General features: G+C 46.2%; 1 protein-coding gene across 2 annotated transcripts in view; it reads left to right on the forward strand.

The window, feature by feature from the left end:
- The window catches only part of MYO5B (myosin VB), a 333,306-nt gene that overhangs the window by 117,388 nt on the left and 195,396 nt on the right, over nucleotides 1-20,522 (forward strand). The window lies entirely within an intron of this gene.

The raw sequence follows: 20,522 nt of genomic DNA on the forward strand, positions 1-20,522 counted from the left end.
TGAAACTAATAGGCAACCGACGGAATGGGAAAAGATAGTGGCAAATGACCTATCCGGTAAAGGGCTAGTATCCAAAATCTGTAAGGAACTCCCCAAACTCCACACCCGAAAAACAAATAATCTAGTGAAGAAATGGGCAGAAGACCTGAACAGACCTTCTGATCATCCTGCAGCATGGCCTGCCTCTGACTGTTGTACATTTATTGGTGGAGCCACGCATTGTTGCCGATGTTTCTCTTGGGAAACAGATGTTGGTGTCAGGAAGGAGTACTGAGACTGGAGGTCTTTGGTCTGGGTTTCTGGCCCCAAACTCCTGCTATGGACATAAGCTTGTCCCTCTTAAATCTAAATTGAGTGTCACAACTTGTTTATAGGGGACTTAGGTGTTCTGTCCTATGATCCTTTTTTTGGTGCTGCTTTTCTGAATCAGAAGCCTAGAGCTCTTGGCCTTTCTCCGGGAATGCAGCATAGTGTGGTTGGAAAGGAAGAGACGTCATAGATACGAGGATCCAGGCCTCCCCTGCAATTGCTGCATGAGAAACCTGCCTTCTATGGGCTGCAGCAGCCCTCCTGCTTTAATAGAAATGGAGAATATAGAGCTTCATGGGAAGGGTTAAGAGGATTAAATGACCAGGGGTAGAAAATACCTGGTATGGATGACTATGATGGTGCTCAGAAAAGTACCTTTTAAAAAATCTGAAGGGAAATGGTAAGCTAATCTATGCTATGGAATTAATGCTACTCCTTTGTGTCAGCCTCCCCACTGCTCGCACTCATCACTATCCAGTAGATGCTTAAAACTTGGGACTCTTCAGAGTCCGGGCATGCACCTGAGATCGCTTCCTTCATTCTCTTTCCTGCTTCTTTCTCGTGAAGCCTCCCCAGACCCATGGGCTCCAGAGATTTCTGTCCCTTCTGAACCTTAGCACTGGGGCAAGAACACCTGGAATGTTCCTATTTCCTCCACAGATGAAGCATCTTTTCAGATTCGGTCCCTATGCAGATACTTAGCCACCTGTCCTATACCAGGTACTGTTCCTGGCCTTGGGGATGCAGTCATGAACCAAGCAGATAGGTCTGTAGCCTAGGCTACAGAAACCTATATTGATGAGCTGGAGACCAGCAAGAGGTGAATGCGATCATTTCAGACACACATAAAGAAAACACAATCAGTGGTGTGGTAGAAAGGGATGGAAAAGACCCTGTTGGGTTAGTTGGTCAGGAAAGATTCTTCATAAAGGGCTGGGGTATTTAAGCTGGGATTGATGACCACACACACAGGAATGGAGAAGGGTTGCAAATTCAAAGGTCCCAAGAACAGAAAAGGAGGGTGTGTGGCTGGAGTGCAGTATGGAGGGGGGCGGGAGGAGATGCGGCGGGGGGATGGTAGAGAGGACATAGGATGTGACTGCTTCCATGAAGAGTTTGGATTTTATTTCTGATGCAGTGCAGTGGCATGATCTATACTTAGCTGTTGAATGATTGGAGGTTGAGCTTAGAAGCGGAGACCAGGTAAGGGAGTAGGAAGAGCCCAGGAGAGCAGGGAAGGAGCGTGGTGAGTGGGGATGTGCCTGCAGGATACCTTCTGGAGGCAGGGCTGCGGGACTTGCCACTGGGTTGGATGTGGGTATGATGGAAGGAAAGGCAGCTAGGACAACTTGGAGGCTTTTGGCTTGAGCCAACCAAGTGGATTTGAGGGTGGTGGTCTGTGAGATGGAAAGGACTAGGAGAGGAACAGGTGAGTGATCGGCTAGAATTCAAAAGTTCTGTTGGGGCCTTTAAAGTTTTATTAAAAGCATTAGGTGCCAGAACAAAGACCTGAAGTTGGATATGTGGGTCTAGATCTCAATGGGAAGGTTAGGACTGCTCCATGTATGGGAGTTCGCCACGAGAGCACATCAGGGGTATGTGTGTGCATTACATATGGTTGGGGGAGATAGGTGAGTGAGAGGGCGGGGAGGGGGGCCCGGGGGAGGGCTCTATCATTTGCAGGTGGATGGAGGAGGACCAATAAATTCAGCAGTGAAGAAAAGTGGCCAGGAAAGGGGGAAGCCTAGGAGTGTAGACAAGAAAGCCAAGGTGTCTTGGAAACCTGGCTCCTGACAGCGTATTTGTGTAGAGGAAGATTTTTCACTCTAAGCTCATGGTCTGATTTCAGCTGCTTAGCCTCCAGAAGTCTTGTGTTTACCTTGCCAGTTCCATCTGGGTGCAGAATATTGTTAAGTGATTAAATTGATATAAATTATTCACTATCCTATCTTGTCATTTACTGTTTTTATTCTACCATCTGGGCACCCTTTACTCAGTGCGGGGCTTCAGGGCTAGGTGCCAAGAATAACAAGGATAACAATCAGCATTTGTATCCTGCTTGATAGCTGTATTCCTACTTGGTCTTATGCTCCCCACCCAAGTGACCTAGACTTTCTTGGTTGTTCCTGGGTAAGAGATTAGGTGAGAGCCCCGTTGGCTAGGAATTCAGTCCTCTGCCATGATGGGACTCCAGCCTGTCTTTGAACTTCTCTCTCACCACGCAAACCCACATGCTTATTGGCTTCGGCCCAGTGGATGCCCTCGGACTTTGCTGCCTGGAGTACTTGCCCGTGTTTCACACCTGTGCCTGGTCTTGCTCGGCAGGGTCCCTGCTGGGGTTCCTCCTGGACCGCGAGCCAGGGTGAGGGCCCATGTCTGAAGGCAGGTGGCGCTCACTAGACTGAATCCCTGTGCTCAATTTCTAGGAACCCTACCTCCTGCCATGAACTTTTAATTGGTAACTAAGGTTTCCGTTTTAATGCTCGGTCTGCTTAACTACACTGTTAGCTTCCCGAGGGCAAGCATGTCTTAGAAGACTTGCTTGCCACCACAGTGCCTGGCAATGTCCTCCTGGGGCCGTATGAGGGGCTGGTTGGAGTTACTCTCCTTTGATGTCCTCTAGAAGTAGGACAGGCAGTTCCCACAAATGAGGAAGCTGAGGAAGTGAGGATGCAGTTTGTCTTGGGTCACATAGCAGTTGGTGACAGTTGTCGGGACCAACATTTAGACCATGTCCACCTTTCAACTTTCCTACAGACCATAGTTTCTGAACACAAAATCATTCATTGTTGATTGTTGTCTCCTATGTAAATTATGGTGCTTTTCTACTAAGATGCAGGACTGACTTTGGACCAGATTGCCTCTGCTTGTGAGTGCCTCGGCTGGACTGTGGTCTCTTTCCTCTGTCCTCGCAGGTCACAGGCAAATGCTGAAAGTTCTCTTTGGCCTTTTTTCCTTTGTTTCTGGTTAAGTAAAGTACAAAGGTATTATGACTACTTCTTGCCTGGGCAATGGGAGTATACCCCCTCCCCTGCCCCCTCCCTTGGCATGAGAGGAGTGTTTTTTGGAGCCCACCAAGTGGTTCATGAGAGGAGTCCCTGAAGACTTGACATGGCGTGGCTGTGCCAAGGAGACCTCCGTGATCTGTGATTCCTTTTGTCTGCCTTTAGCCTCAGCCTTGTGGAGGGTGCTCATTCCTAGTGATGGAAGATGAATGGCCTGTGTGACAAGCATTTCTAGAAGTCACCTATTGATGTCCCCCTTGTTGACATGGCAGGAACTTTGGACTTTGTGGAAAGTCTTAGATGTTCCCCTGTAACTGTTACACCTGTGCTAAGGATTTTGCTCTCCACCTTCTTCCTTTTAGCTTTAGAGAAACACAAAATCCCACATGCCATCAAAGTGTTCTGACTTTTCAGGAGCCAGAAATTCCCACAGAACCAGGAGTTGTGACAGATAAGACCTCGGAAGAACAGGAGCTCTGGGTGTGCTAACTCTGCAGAGAGAAATGCGGCGGCGTCAGCCCTCCCTGCAGGAGTTCAAAGACAAAGCTGTTCATCCTCGTGCCCAGATGTTCCCAAGCTGGTGACGGCCCTGTGCCGATGGGTTATTTAGATAGTACTATATTTAGCATTTCTGGTGGGGGAGAGGCTGTGGTTTCTTGCTATGGGAAGCAAGAATCTACAGCACTAGTGTATGCCTGCATCCATTCATCCATTGAAGCAATACACACTGGAATACTTTGCGGGCTCTATTCTATATGCATGGGACATAAAGATAAGTATTTTATTCCTACCCTAGGGACTCAACTGTACAAGGGAGTGTGGTACAATTGAGAGCTGTTATAGTAAAAACGAGGGAAGGCCACTTGGGCCAGCAGGAGTAGGGAAGCTCCACAAAAGAAAGCATATTTAAGCTGGACCTTAGAAGGTGAACAGCGGGGCAGGTGGAGGAAAGGAGGAAGACATTGGAGGAAGAGGAAGAAGCCTGAGCATGGCAACAGGCTTTTGTGTGTGTTTTTGTTTTGCTTGGCATGAGAGCTCTAGAGCGAAGTTGCTCAGCTATGGCACTATTGGTATCTGGAGCTTAGATACCTTTTGTTGTTGGGGCTGGGCTGTCTTGCAGGTGGTTGAATGTTTCGCAGCATCCCTGGCCTCTACCTACTAGAAATCCATACCCCTTCTTTGCCCAGTTGAGACCCCAAAAATGTATCATGACATTGTCACATGTCCCCTGGGGACTATTTTGTCCATCTTCTCCACTTTCCCTCCACCCCACCCAGTTGAGAACTGTTCAGAAGCAAACAGACTTGAAAGTCAGTTGGAGTAAAAAGAAATTAGAGACAGGACCTCCAAAATTAAGAATAGGCTGTAATATTTCACATAAATGAAGTCCTGAACTAAGGGTGGCAGAGCAGGAGTCAAGAGGAGGTTCTGAGGAAATGTCAGTGGTAACTTGCCTGTTCTGGGCACCTGGGTGAATGTAGATGACTCTGTGTTGGTGACCTACTAGAATCTCTCAGTTAGGTTTTCAATATTGGATAGGGCCTGGAGGCTTGGCACTGTTTCTGGGTCTATTCTTTTTTAGGGGCTTGAATTGGCCAAGTCCCTTAACTTGTGTGGATATTAGGGTCCTTCACGTGTAAAATGAGTCTGTAAGAATACTTGTATTTCGGAGTTGGACCCAATTTCAGTCTTCTGCATAGCAAAGTAATGGTTGGAAATTATCACGGTATCAGAACTCAGCAACAAATCCTCCAGGTTAAGAGCTCAGACCTATAAGGCTTCAGATGCCGGTTGCAAGCACCAGACTGTTACCTGTGCTTCTGACTGTCTGGCTACAGATTGGAGGTTGCAATCATCCCCTCCTTAGTTTCGATGAACTTGCTAGAGTGGCTCACAGAACCTGAGGAAACATGTACATGTATCAGTTTATTAAGGGACGTGATGAAATACAAGAATCAACACCCAGGTGAAGAGAAACATGGGCCAAGATGCCAAAGAAAGGAGTTTGTGTCTTCTTGGAGCATGGGGCCTGGCTTGGCGGCATGTGAGAGCATTATGGTTCTCCAAGGATGGAGGCTTGTCAACAACAAAATCCCAAAAGCTGTCCCCTGAGGTTTTTTTTTTTTTTTAATGTTTTTATTTATTTCTAGGAGAGAGAGAGAGACAGCATGAGCAGGGGAGGGTCAGAGAGAGAGAGAGAGAGGGAGTCACAGACTGTGAAACAAGCTCCAGACTCTGAGCTGGTAGTCAGCACAGAGCCTGACGCGGGGCTCGAACCCACGAACCGTGAGATCATGACCTAAGTGAAAGTCAGACACTTAACCGACTAAACCACCCAGGCACCCCTGTCCCCTGAGGTTTTTATGGAGGCTTTGGTACATAATCATGATTACTAAGTTACCGGCCTTTGGGTAATTAAATCTCCAGACCCTCTCCCTTCTCTGATGTTAGGAGTGGGACTAGAGTTTTAACCATCTAATCACATGGTTGGTCTTCTTGACCTTCGGGTGGTGTCCACAGGTCACCTCACTAACATAAGAGACACACCTAAGTAATGAGAGGTTAAGAAATGCCAAGAGTCTTGGGGCGCCTGGGTGGCTTAGTCGGTTAAGTGTCCGACTTTTGCTTAGGTCATGATCTCGCGGTTCGTGGGTTCGAGCCCCGCGTCGGGCTGTGTGCTGACTGCCAGCTCAGAGCCTGGAGCCTGTTTCAGATTCTGTGCCTACCTCTCTCTCTGACCCTCCCCTGCTCACGCTGTTTCTCTCTCCTAGAAATAAATAAAAGGTAAAAAAAAAATTAAAAAAAAAAAAATTCCAAGAGTCTTGGGACCTGTAGCCCAGAAACTATGGATGAAGACCAAGTACATGAGAAACCTACTTTGGTGCTCTTGAATGATCAAGTAAGTGGTTCTTAGAAATTACAGTGTTGCCCCTGTGCTTCCTTACACCATGGAATTCTAAGATTTCATACTTGTGGAAGCCCTTCGAAGCCTGCCATACACCTGAAGAAAGGTGTAGGGCACCTTTCTAGCTGTAGAACACTTAGGAGTGAGGGCAGTGCAGATGAGCCACATCCAAGACATGGACAGAGAGGGAAGGCAACAGAGAGCGTGGTGCCTCCAGCTGCAGGCTTGTGGATGATGAGGCTGGACCACACAGCTTATGAAGATCTTGAATGTGGGCACAGGACGTGGGGACTTGGCAGGGAGAAATTTGCTGGCATTGTGGTGATTTACATCTCAACTCTCAGGGGTGGAACTTTGTCACAACATGGTGCTGTTCTTCATCCTTCTGTCAGCAGTAAAAACAGACTCCAGAGCTAAGCGTTAACCAAAATATGAAGGTGCTGTGTAAAACACGAGCAGATGGATACAGCAGGAGAGGGAAGGGCCAAGAAGTGGTCTATTTTCAACATCTGACTTTTTTTTTTAAACCAGAGAACATTCTCTTTTCGCTCATTTCCTACTGGTTTTCAGAATCGTTTTGGACTCTCAAGAGCAGTGGATATTTGAGAGAGGCACTAATGGTCAGGAGGCCTTGTCTACCTCACCTAAAAGAGAGGACCTGTGATCAGAGTGAGGCCTTTCTGATGAGCCACCAACCAGGATCTTGCTCTGGGAGTGTTACGGGTCAACATGAAAAGATTTGTGCCACAGGCAGCCTTCTTGGGAAGCAAGGAGGTGCTCAAGGAGTGCAGGTGTAGTATTGGAGCTTTTCACTCAGCCCATTCACTGGGAAAACCAAGATCCTGAGGATTTGATTTGTTGAGGGAAGTTCTATTTGGATACTGAGGGAGAACCCCGCCCCTTGATAACATGCCTACCAGACACAGCACACCTGTCACACCAATACACGGTTGCCTTTGGCTAAATATTTCCAGTGCCATGTTTCAGTCTTCTTGGAAAGAATAAATATGACCCAGCCTGTGTCCAAAACTGGAATGGTTGCTTTTCTTCTGCACAACTTGTTTGTTGAAAGTGGTGACTACTTGGATCCCTTGTGTTGAGGTGTTGAGGTGGTTCTATTGGGATGTTTCCCAAGGCTCTCATCTGTGCTGTGCTGGGTCTACAGGAACGCCTTGGAACCAGGGTTGGTAAGGACTCCTGGGGAAGGTTGGAACTGTAGACCTGGAATACATCCCTATTTTACCACCTAAGAGAACCTGCCAAGAGTAAATGTGACTCAAGCTTTGTCCAGGACTAGGATGGTGGAACACACTATATGTGTACCTGGGACATGCACCTGTTAAAATAGGGATGCCACACCCACCGTTCATCCACTGGTGCATTTGCTTAAAGCTTACTGGTTATCTAGTGTGTGGAAAACATTTGCATGGAAGTGAGAATTTGGTGAGGAATGAGAATCCTGTTGTCCAGGTTTCTGAGCAACTCTGGGTTTAAAGTTGTTTCTAATTTAAAAGCATTGTGTACAAAACATTTGTAGAGCATGCTTGGATACTTGGTAAGGAAAAGCCCAAGACTGGAGGGTTTATCGCCTTTTCTTGAGGGTCCTGCATTATTAACAGCAACAGTGATAACTCAGACCCTGAAAAATAGCCTTCCAGAGCAGCACTGCCCACCTGATGGTGTGTGAACGCTGCTCAGGTAAGGTGAAGAGGCAGCAGGCAAAGACTTCCTCTTTTGTGTCGAAAATGATGTCCAGCAATGCCTCACTTATGTACAGTTTCAACAGGAAGTGCTGGTGATCCCCTCATTCCATACCTCCTCAAATGGTTGTCCATGATACCTGCTTGGGGATGGAGGAGGGAAGTTTTAGGTGGAGAAGATGAACCTATCCGCAATGATATGAAATTCCTCCCTGCCTTTAGAGTGTGTAAAACATTCATTTCATACAATCATGTCAGTTCCTTGTTCTTTTTCTAAAGCTGAGTCTTTGCTGGTGGCCACATAGAGACTCAAGCTTAGGTGTTCTTTCAAGCTGCACCCCCACTTTTCAGCCAGACCTGAAATGACCTTTGAGTGTGAAACCACATCTAAATTAGTTTCTAAAACACAAGCACTTGGCATAGAAGGCGTGAGCTAACTGACGCTCCTAGGCCATCTGTGGCCATCTGACAGCAGGTTTGGTTGGAGAGTTGTATCCAGTATTACTGTTGAAGAACGGTTCACTTCCAGGTAGGTAGGGTGCATTATTACTGACAGCTACTCCATGATTGTTTTCAACCCTAGGATGAAAGTTAGAGGCATCACTTTGAGGTCTTTTGTTGATGGAGATTTAGGCAACAGACACTCATTTACATTCCTAACTCTGAAGTCAGAGTCTGTTTCATGGCTGCTACTCAGTGAGAATGTGTGTAGGTTCCGGAATATTTTTACCCTTCCTCCTGAGGTCCCAGCAGTGTAGATGCTTTTGTGCCTGTTTGCTGATGTACGCAGGTTGAACATTCTCTCTTGATTCTCAGAGTTAAACTTCTCTGCTCTCTAAGACCATGAGCAAGTTCCCCATTGCAAAATACAGCAGAAAAAAGTTGGAAGAGCTGGATATGGGTGAAATAATTTTTGAGTAAAGAGATTCAGAAGCTGTATGAGTAGCACTAAGGTGTGGTGGAAATGGTATTTCAGCAGTCTGGAATGGCAAAGTATGGAGTAAATGAAGTAGTAAGAATAGTAAATTCTAAAGAAGAACTTCAAAGACCATTTATTTGGGCCTAGGGATGGGATAAATGGTGTCCCTAATTTCATCTGCATTGAGTGTTCACGTGAGGACAGGGGAAGGATCCATGACAGAAGATCTAACTACCTCCCTGTTCAGGGTTTTTTTCCCCGTTATAAGTCGATCTGTAAGCGTAGACCTTTTTTATTTGACTGTTAACTGACCCCCAGTTACTCATTTGACAAGTTTCTACATTATGCTGTGTTCATCACAAGTGCAGCTACCATCCAACCCAATATGTCACTATCACTGTATTGTTGACTGTATTCCTTCTGTGTCTGTCATTCCAGGACTTCATAATTGGAAGTCCATACCACCTCCTGCCTTTCACCCCTTTTCCCATCCCCCCCACCCCCTCCCCTCTGGTAACCATCGGTTCCCTGTATTCGTCTGATTCTGTATTTTGCTCATTTTAAAAAGATTCTGCATGTGAATGAAATTATATGGTATCTTTTTCAGAATGACTTCACTTGGCTTAATACTCTCAAGGTCCATCCATGTCACAAATGGCACGATGTCATTCTTTTTTCTATGGCTGTGTGATACTCCAGTGTGTGTATATACCACACTATTGCAAATAGTGCTGCAGTGAACATAGGGGTGTATGTGTTTTCTGAATTAGTATTTTTGTTTTAAGTACCAACAGTGGGATTATTGGATCATGTGGTGTTTCTATTTTTAATTTTTGGAGGAACTTCCATCTTTTTTCCACAGTGGCTGCACCACTTTACATTCCCACTACCCATCCTGGAGTGTTCCTTTTTCTCCATGTGCTCACCAACACTTTTTTTCTTTTTTTTTTTTTTTTTAATTCTAGCCATTCTGAGAGTTGTAAGGTGACAGCTTCCCTGATGATGAGTGATGAGCATCTTTTCATGTGTCTGTTTGCCATCTGGATGTGTAATCTTTTCATTATGCATTAGTGTCCCTTTTCATATTTCAAACCCATGTGCAGTTTTCCATTGGCCATGGAATAACACGAAGATACTATAATGTGACTTCTATGAGCTTCCTACACCTCTGTGAGTCCCAGCCCTTTCCCTCTGTGGTCTACAGCTTGCCCATCCTGACTCAGCTTTTCAGTGAGTGCTACTCCTCCCTGTCCTAGGCTTGTCTACTGCTAACTTTTTAGCCTAGGATGCTCCTCCCTCCCCACATGCCTAGCCAACTTCTTGTACGTGGAAGTTTCACCTTGGAACTTATTCAGTGAAGCCTTTCCTGAGGGCCTGGACTAGGTGTGGTCCCCTATTGTGTGCTGTGAATGTCCCTGCTTCTGAAGCAGTTAGGACTGCTGAAATAGATGAATCACATATGTGCATGGGTATCCTTGAAGATGGGGACATGTCCTTTCCCCTGCCTTCTGTATCCCAGCATCTTGTATAGTGCCTGTCACATGGTAGGTGTTCCGTAAATCCTCACAGATGAATGAACTAGAGTCTTGTTGGTAGCCCTTGTAGCTTATGGGGATACACAACAATGAAAGAATATTTGTTGAAGAGTCTCAAGATGTGTTTGACTCCTGGGGAGGAGGGGGGAGGCTGGCTTTGTCTTGTGAAAGGAAGATGGAGAACTGGCTTCAGTCCCAAATGCAAGTGTGTAAGGCATTTAAATTCTAAATTAGATGGATCTCTTATAGGCAAAGCAAGAACAGGTCAAGATACTCATGTGTTGGGGGCAGTTCCCAAAAATTTACCCCGAAAAGAGTGGTTGTCATGTGCATTTTCTCAGTTAATGTTGATCCATGAAGTTGTGTTTGCAGAAGAGAGCTTAGCTTGAAATGACTTCAGTATTGGCTTTTGTTGCTTATAGAGGTCAGAGCGGGACAGCTTTTAAATTTAAAAAAAATGGAAACATATGGACTTACCCCTTAGTTAGGGCTGGTAGACTTCTTAATAAGCATCACCCTGAATATCAAGACCATTTCTCTCGGGAGAGCACTATATTAGTCTTTGGTGGTTGAGATCAGGAGTATATACCTACGTGGCAAAAGAGGAAAACAACTATCCAGTGATGACATGATAAATGGAATTTAAAAGTAAGAGCACTTCAGAGAGCTCTGTGCTTGAAGATTTGTGCTCTGGAAAACGGTCTCCAGTGACTTACACATGTGTGATAGGACTGTAGATTGCTTAATTCATATACTTGATTCCTCTGTACAGGGAGAATTGCCTGTTCTAGGAACTATAGTCATGTTGCTGGAAGTAGGATTTTAACAAAGCATTCGTTGCTTGGTATAGGATCCAGGCATATATTTAGCTGCATGGAATGTACCAGGTTTAAGTGAATCTTTTTGCGCATCTTCAGCAAGTAAGTCCAATGGACTTGACGTTGCAGTGTTACCATTGCATTGTAGTGGTTTCTAAGCCTCTGGTATAACTGTTTCCAACAAGTGTACTGGATAAAATGACTCAGCAGTGCTCTCTGAACACCACGTTCTTCCCATCTTGGTGTCAGTTTGTCACTTGTGTATGTACTGCTTACCCTTTTAACAACTGTAGAGCAGGAAACTGGTAAAGTTGGCCTTCACCAGCCACATACATACTTGGTTTGTTCATGAACTTCAAATGCAGATAGTGAATGTGGATTAAGACAGAATTGTGCCTGCTCACATAATCAGGTGTCAGAGTGGAGCCTTTGCTCAAAAGGCTGGATTGAGGTGATGTGTCCTAAGCATGTAAGAAAGCAAAGATCAAAGATAGGCTTGTGATGGTTAGTGATGGGAAGAGGTAGAGGGACCTTCTTTTTGGTAGATTTGACACTTTAATTTTAATTTTTTTATTTCAGAGAGGGGCGGCGTGAGCAGGGGAGGGTCAGAGAGAGAGGGAGGGTGCAGCGTGAGCAGGCGAGGGTTAGAGAGGGAGGGAGACATAGAATCTGAAGCAGACTCAAGGCTCCGAGCTGTCAGCACAGACCCTGATGCGGGGCCCGAACCCACGAACTGTGAGATCATGACCTGAGCTGAAGTGAGACGCTCAACGGACTGAGCCACCCAGGTGCCCCTCTTGATAATTTTTAAGCTTATTTTGAGAGCATGCATGCAAGTGGAGGGGCTGGGAGAGGGAGAATGCCAAGCAAGCTCAGCACTGTCAGCCCAGAGCTGGTGTAGGGCTGGAACTCACGAACCACATGAGATCATGACCTGAGCCAAAACCAAGAGTTGGATGCTTAGTTGACGGAGCCACTCAGGTGCCCCTTGTTTCATTTAAATGACAGGAAATATTGGGTTTTACTGTAAATTTGCTATTTAACTGGGCATTTAATCTGTTACAGTGAGGCTTTTTTTTTTTTTTTTTTCTCTCCCCTGTTCTTTACTCTATGGATGCTGAGTGGCTTTTTCCTATCCCAATATCTCTGCATGAAGTTAAAGTTCTTCATGGCATTCAGGTTAGCTTAGTGTTCTCTCTCTCTCTCTTTCTTTTTTTTTTTTTAAGAAAGAACATGGAGCAAGTTCAGTAGAGATCTGGGTTGGGGCTCAGGAATCTACCTGTGGCCCAGAATATATATATATACATGGCTTTTGAGTTTCTTGTCTGTTCTGGACACACAGAAGAGTTACCTACAGTTCCCTTTGGTTGTAAGTTATAGAGCGCTTCCCAGTGAAGAGCATTTGGAGGAGAGGGAATGTTATTTCCAGTCTGGGAAGACTTTTACGGGATGAGCAAACAGGGAAACCAGGAAGCAGGTGTTGGTGCTAGAGGAGGAGGCGGAGCTAAATTCAGGAGAGAAAGCAGAGGAGTTGGGCTTGAGTTCCCGTGACGCTTCATGGTTCTGCCAGGATTACTTGCCTGTGTCTGTGCTCCCCTGGAGAGATGTCTCCATGCCTCATTCATGCCCCTTGGGCCCCAGTTCCTGTTGGTGTAACAGTAACTACTGAGCACTTACTGTGTGCCACATGCTGTGGTAAATGTTTTCTATACGTCAGTTCGTTTAATCTTAACACCTCTACTGTGGAAGCATTTCCTCACTGGATAGATGGAGAACCCTAGCCTGTGCTAAAAGTTCAGGCCAGTACCTGATACCTGAGTCCTTTTGGAAAAAATTCTTTCATGGAAATTTAGTTGACACAATGTTCTGTTAGTTTTGGGTGTACAACATAACAAGTCTTTGTTATGCTCATCGTAAGTGTAGACCATCTGTCTCCTGTGCAGCGCTATTATTGTCCCCATGCTGTGCCTTTGATCATGACTTACTCCTTCCATAGCTGGAAGCCTTACCTCCCACTGCTTGGCACCCATTTTGCCCATCCCCCCCACTGCTTCCCACTGGCAACCATTGGTTTTGTTTGATTTAGGGGTCTGTTTCTCCTTGATATTCATTCCTTTGTTTTTCTTTAGATTCCATACATAACTGAAATCCTATGTCATTTGTCTCTAGATCCATCCAAGTTGACACAAGTGGCCAGATCTCATCTGTTTTATGGTTGTATAATATTCTATTACATATAAACTACATCTACCTTATCCATCTATTGGTGAATACTTTGGCTGTTTCCATATGTTGGCTGTTTTAACTAATGCTGCAAGAAACATAGGGGTGCATATATCTTTTTGAATTAGTGTTTTGTTTTCTTTGAGTAAATATCCAATAGTGGAATTAGTGGACTATATGGTATGTCTATTTAAAAAAATTTTTAATGTTTATTTTTTGAGAGCGGAAAGCAAGCAGGGGAGGGGCAGAGAGGGAGAGGGGGGCAGAGGATCTGAAGCGGGCTCTGTTGACAGCAGACAGCCTGATGTGGGTGGGGCCTGAACTCAAACTGAGATCATGACCTGAGCCAAAGTCAGACGCTTAACTGACTGAGCCACTCAGGTGCCCCTGGTATTTCTGCTTTTAATTTTTTTTTTTTTTTGAGGAACATCCATATTTTCCACAGTGGCTGCACCAGTTTACATTTCCACCAGTAGTGCACAAAGGTTCCTTTTTCTCCACATTTTCACCAACACTTATTTCTTGTTTGATTCTAGCCATTCTGTCTGGTGTCAGGGAATGTCTCATTGTGGTTGTGATTTGCACTTCCCTAAAAATCATCACCAATCAGTGACATCTTTTCACATGTCTGTTGGCCATCTGTATTGGTCTTTCGAAACATACTCCAGTCCTCTGTCCAATTTTAAACCATTTTTTAGTGTTTTAGAAGTTCTTGATATTTCTTGGATGTTAACCCCTCAGATACCTAAGTCTTAATTAACCTCCTTGCTCTCCAGTTCATAAAGTAAGAGCCCAGTATGAGGGAAGGCAAAGATGATCAGGAGCCAACTGGTGGGGATACTCATGACTTGGGTCCTGCCAGTCTAGGGGACTAATCATCAGCCCTGGGTTCAGGATGCAGCTGATGTCTGGGCCTGTGAACATGATCTTCAGACCTCAGATGTGGAGAGGATAGTGGGTGGTCCTGCTAGGCAAAAAAGTCTAGTCTTTGTCCTCCAGACTTTCTTATGCAGAAGAATGAAACGTGACTCATTTCCTCTTATCAGGGCAGGTAGCTGAGGTGTTCTCACAGTTTCTAAAACAGGGGAGTACCCTGCCAAGTACCCCATACTCAGGAAACCACTATTGTGCTAAAAAGAAAATGCTGGTTTATTTTCAAAGTGTTTTCTTTCCTATCCATAGAAGTATTGCTTCAAAATGGACACATTACACCAAACAGAGGCCATCTCTTAGGACGTATTTGCAAAGTGTGTGTGTCCTCACTTAAATAATGGAGCTACGGATAGCCCACATCTTTATGAGGAGTACATGTTTTTCTGGCCTAGAGGGAGTTGTAGCCTCTTGGCCCTGGTTCTCTGCTTCCCCTCCTTTGCACACTGTGCCTTGGACTCCAGGCAAGGTTGGGGAAGCAGCTTATGGTCCTTTGCTGGAGTGCTCCTTCCTGCCTCAGGGAGCATCTGAGTCCCAGGCCCTGCCCTTTAACAGTTGGTTTTCTTGGGAGCCTACAGCCTATCCACTTAGGTCAATACTGGTGACTTTTGTTGGCTGTTGCTACTTTCTGTGATGAGACTGGTCTGGTATGGAGAAATGCGGTGGATTCTATGCTGTTTGAGAGAGGCTGACCAACTTGACCTATGTCTTCGCAGAGTTCTAGGACAGAATTTGTGTCCTGAGAAAATGCTATGGACTCTCTTGTCAGTTTTAGCCAAAAGGACTCTCCTCACACCCCCAACCAGAGCCCTGATTTTTCAGTTCTAGAGCAGAGATCTCCTGCCTGCTAACCATGGCATCATGTCACTGCCAAGGGTACAGCTGTGAACAAGGCAGACAGTATGCCTGCTCCTGGTGTTTCTAACATGGGGAGGAGGGGACGGGCAATTTGTCCAGTCAGCCACCGGGTTAGACTGTTGGCTCTCCTCTAGTCCGTTTCCAGGAGATGGTGCCCACGTTGCCTTGCTTCAACTTTCAAGGCTCCATTGCAATCCAGTATTCAGTCTGATTCTTAAAGTACACGGTGGTTTAACTCGGCGTGTCCCTGTAAGTGGCTGTATGCGCTTGTTTCTGTGAGTGTTTATAAGACCACTGTGTCTGTGTAAAATACACCCTCAATGGGACCTGGGCCACTGGAATCAAGTTAGCATTTCTCCACAAGGGGGCGACAGCAGAGGACTTGAGGTCACAGATCATTTTTCTGATCATGGCTTTGACCCTTGGGCAAGTTGTTCTGTGCTTTTCTACCCTCTGTTCTTCTCTGTGATACACAGGTGATGACCCTGCTCCTCTTCAGTTTTAAACTAAGGTGAAAGAATTAAAGTACTTAAAGTTACTTAATAATTCTAGGGAGTTACAGTGCTTGGGCCCTACTCTGAGATTTTATCTTAATTACTCAAGTGTGGGACATGGGCATTGGTGTTTTGTTTCTTTTCCTTTTTTTTTTTTTTTTTTCATTTTTAAGACCTGCAGATAATTCTTAAAGGCCATCCAGCCTTGAGAATCCCTTCTCTTGGAGTTTTGAAGTTTAAGTAGGTTTTTAGGCAAGGCTTGGCTATCTATGAACCATAAATTGCAGGACATCGAAAGGATCCCACTAACCTGGAGGAAACCCCTTAGGCCTGCTGTTTTCCTGTTATCTAATAGTCGACAGAATCTGCTTCCTGGCCTGTCATTCTTAGATGACACAGTGTACACTGTTCTCATAGTCACTGTTGCTGAATGCTTATAATTCTCTAATGCTATGGGATCACATTTATTCTTGGGACCACTTCATGAGGTACACCTAACTTTGACCTGTGTTGTACAGCTGAGGAAACCAAGGCTCAGAGCTACTCATCAACTTACCCAGGCTAATAAGTGGTGGTTAGGTTCTTACCCAGGCTGTCTGGCTGTGGAGCCCACACAGACATGCTTCTGGACTACATGATGATCCCTGCAGATGGGTAAGTGTTGGGTGCCCTTTTTGACAGGGCACGTACACTTTAGCAGGGACTCTCTGGAGATCATGCTTTAGCTCAAGATCAAAGAATATTCGGGCTGGGATGTCCTGTTCAGCCACAGGTGGGTAAGGAGAGCCCTCTGGGCACATGGGGGTCTGTGGTGACCACAAATAAGTTCGCAAATGAAACCATGAGCCTGCAAACTTGGGGGGTGTCAGATGCACCTGTGGAGCTTTGAAAACTGCCTGGTTTCCACACCCCAGGGACTGATGTAATTGGTCCTAGAGGGTTACCTAGCATAGGAAGCTGTAGAAGCTCTAGAAGCTTCTCAGGTGGTTGTAAGGTGCAGCTGGGGTTGAGCATTACTGCCATGGTCACTCCTCCCTCCAGCCTAGAGCTGCCTTTGCAGCCCCTGCAGACAGACCTGGGCGGGAGGAACCGGCGGCTGGAGAATAGCTCTCCCTGCTGATGCATCTCCATTCACAGGGACCTTTACCTTCTCTGGTTAGTACTCAGGGCTCTTTCCAAAAGAAAAATAAGTTTTTCTTCGGTTATCAAGTCAGATTTCTATCTCTTTAGATATGACGGAGTTAAGCATGGTTAAAACGGGATAGTGACAAGTTCAGTGGCGCTGTAATTGGGTTACGTGAGTCAGCTTATCTTTCCTGTAATCTACCTCCAGGAAACCTGGTAGAGGTCAGACTTGTTTGAGGGAATTCCTTGAAGGTAAGAAAATGAGAGGCAACACAGAACCCTGGCTGTGGAGTTTCTATCTGGCCTGTAGAATCGATGGTTTTCTGTTAAAAGAATGTATTTTATCTTGCTGTTTCTTCCACATTAGATGTTGAGGAACTATGCCAACAGGATACTGTTGGCATCATCAGCAACAAAAACAGTTGTATGCTTAGTGGAGGTGAAATTCACATAAGGTGAAATGAACTATTTAAAGTGAGCAGTTGAGGGACATGGATACATTTGCAGGGCTGTGCGGCCACCACCTCTATCTAGTTGGAGAACATTCCCAGTGCTCCAAGGGAAACCCCTTCCAAATGCTTAGCCTGTTCTCTTGGCTGTTTACTCTGCATTGATCATGTCCTGCCTTGTTTGGCGGGGGGCAGGGGTCCAGAGGCAATGGGTCTTCCTCAGGTGGGTAGGTCTGGAGAGGGAAGGCATGGTGGGTTGTTCACTAAGTCAGCATGTAAAGCAAAATTTGATGGTTAAAATTGCCCTTGGCAGTCCTGTTAATTGCTCATCAAGGTGGCACGCATGACACTGGGTGTCCAGTTCTGCTCAGTAATTCGTGAGCACTTGAAGCCGAGAATCCATGAAATAGGATAAAGGTGGGGAGGCCTGCTTGCAGACATCACCCTCCCCACCCCGTACCATCACAGTGCAGGGTTTCCTTCTTTCTGGTTTCACAGTGAGCTGCTCTCCTCTCTGCACATGGCCATGTGTGTCTTCATTGTGGAGATGGAGGAAATAGGACAGCATCTAGCACAGAGTTGGTACATATTAGGTGCCCAAATGTTTACTTGATTTGAATCTAAAACTTGCTTGATCAGGCCTGTAACACAACATCCTTTAAAAAGAGGAGCATTTATTTGGCCCTCTATTTGTGGAGTTTGCATCAATCATAGCTGCTTCCCTTTTCGTGTCGTGCTTGCCCCTGCTGAATAATTATTACTCTCTTCAGGGATCGGTCACATCACTCTTTGGAGTATATTTTTATGTGAATTCTCTACCCAACTCGATGGTATGTTCCTTAAGGTCAGGGTACAGATCTCCACGTTTGTGCTGATTACATGGTGCTACCCATGGTGTTTTCCATGTAATTCAGGTGCCTCATAAGTGTGTTACTTGCTGATTCCTGTCTCAGCACAATTGATAGAGCATCTGTTATATTGCCAGGGATATGGGGATGCCCAGTTGTGTGTCAGAAAGATCTTGAAGTAGTAAGCTGAAACTGATGTGAAAGAAATGACTGCCAAACCATGAAGTTAATTGTAGAAGGGGTTGCTGCACCTAGAGTGGGGTAGGGCTCACCCAGGGAAGGCAAGTCCAGTGAGGACGGGGCACTGGGACTTGGACTCCGCCCACGTGGACAGATGAGGGAAGGGCGTTCTGGACTGAGGAAACCAGGATTGTAAAGGATGAGGGCAACACACCTTCACAGTGATGGCCAGATGGTAAACCCTTCAGTTTTGGGCTAATAGGGCCTGTGTCACAACTACACAACCATCCTCAAAGTGCAGAAACAGCCATAGACCGTATGCAAAGGGAATGTGTGGCTGTGTCCCAACACAATTTATGGACATCAAAATTTGACTTTCATGTAACAGACATGTTATCATCTAGATAGCACCCTTTTTTCCCTGGCAACTGTTTAAACATTTAAAGACCATTCTTAACTCATAGGCTGCACAATAACAGGCATTACACGAGATTGGGCCCAGGGCTGTAGTTGGCTGACCCAGGCACAAAGGCGGGGAAGTATGAGCACAGATTTCAGGAGCAGAACAGCGAATACTTGGCGTGTGCAGCAATTTGGTGGGTGTGGGTGGAGGCTGAGGTGCTACATTTCTAACCAGCCCCCAGGGAATGGTGAGGCTGGGGTTTTCACAGTAGCAAAGCTCTGAAGTATCAATCATTATAGTCCCCTTATGGCCCTGATGCTGCGCTGGGCTCTGTGGGATAGGAAAATAGAGACAATTTTCTGTCTCTAGGTGCTTTCAGTCTATTTGGAGAGATTTATGTAAGTAGATGGATGGGCCCTCCTAGAATAAGACCTCCCTGGTGCTGAGTGCAGTGTACAGTTGTGGGATCTGGACAGCAGGAATAAGGCTGGATGAACCTCTGTGGGCTGGGACTGGGCCCCCTTGGCTTCCAGGACGTCACACAGCTTGATGTCCACATAGCTTCATTACCTCTGCTCAGTTCCTATTGAGATTTTCCTCATTCTTCTGTATCACTCTTCCCTTGAGTCATTCCTGACCCCATTTATGTAGAGTGGAGACTTTGAGGAGAGTTTCTTGGGCGTGCTGTATTCCCTCTGCCTGGAGGGAAAGGCCTGGAAGCAGGCTCAGAAGGACAGGAGGCTGTAGTGAGGCTGAGGAAAGTTCCCTCATCTGAAGCTGGGTGGGGGGGAACAGGGCCATCAAAGTCCGTGCAGCTGGGCAGAGAGAGGCTTCCGCCACAGCGGAGGAGGTGAGGCAGGAACACCTGAGGGGAGAAGCAGTGTTGACAGTTATGGCTGGCAAATGCTGAAAGTTTGTTCTGGAGGTAGCTTAGAGCACTCTTAACGCCTTCCTCTCAAGTGCAGAAGCTACTGTAAAGCTCGATAGCATCTTTCATAAAGATGCAGTGATTCCAGCGGGCTCACAAGCAAGGAAGATCCTTCAGCTCAGGTCACGATCTCACAGTTTGTGGGTTCGAGTTCCACGTCGGGTTTTGCTCTGATCCCCAGCAGGCCTAAAATAAAAGCCTGCTGGCTGTTTGTGCCCAGGCAGCCGATGGGCCACAAGTTTGGGGCATGGAGCTGTCACCCCACAAGGGAGGTCGGTCATACTGACCCCGGCACACATTCCAGCTGTCCTTTTCAGGATTGCTGAGCATGTCTATTGGCCGTGAAACTGCATGTGGGCATCCATAGCCAAGTGCAAATAGGCCCTGTGGCGATCACATACCTGCAAAATGGAGGAGGTTGTCTCCAGGTGTGAGGAGTGCCTTCAGGAGCAGCCACAGGGGTTGGGGGGGGGGGGGTCCTGATACCTCAGACCTGTGGTGTCCATGGCCATGCACTCCACTCACCTGGGAAGCTCTTCTGTCCCTTCCTGTTCCTGAGCTGGTCTGAGGTGCAACGTTCCCAGGTGATCATAGTGGCTCACTCACCCACCAAGGGCTATGATCTTCCCTGCTGGGAGTTCACCAGCTAAATGAACTTGTAGATCTCATAGCTGCAGGGGGAGGTGGAGTGAGATTTTTGGGCATGTTTGTGGCTCAGAGAATGCACAAATAAACTGAGGTTGCTGACAATTTAGGAATATGTAGGTACACGTTCAATATGCTGACCACTCTCTTTCACTTCTGTAGGAAAGTGGTTTTGTCCCTGAATGCAGCATATCAGAGCAGAGGTCCCCAGGATTGGAAGATTGACTCTCCTGTCTGGGTCTTGGCAT

Source organism: Hyaena hyaena, unplaced genomic scaffold (assembly GCF_003009895.1).
Source record: "Hyaena hyaena isolate Hyena2069 unplaced genomic scaffold, ASM300989v1 scaffold_33, whole genome shotgun sequence".
Lineage (NCBI taxonomy): Eukaryota > Metazoa > Chordata > Mammalia > Carnivora > Hyaenidae > Hyaena > Hyaena hyaena.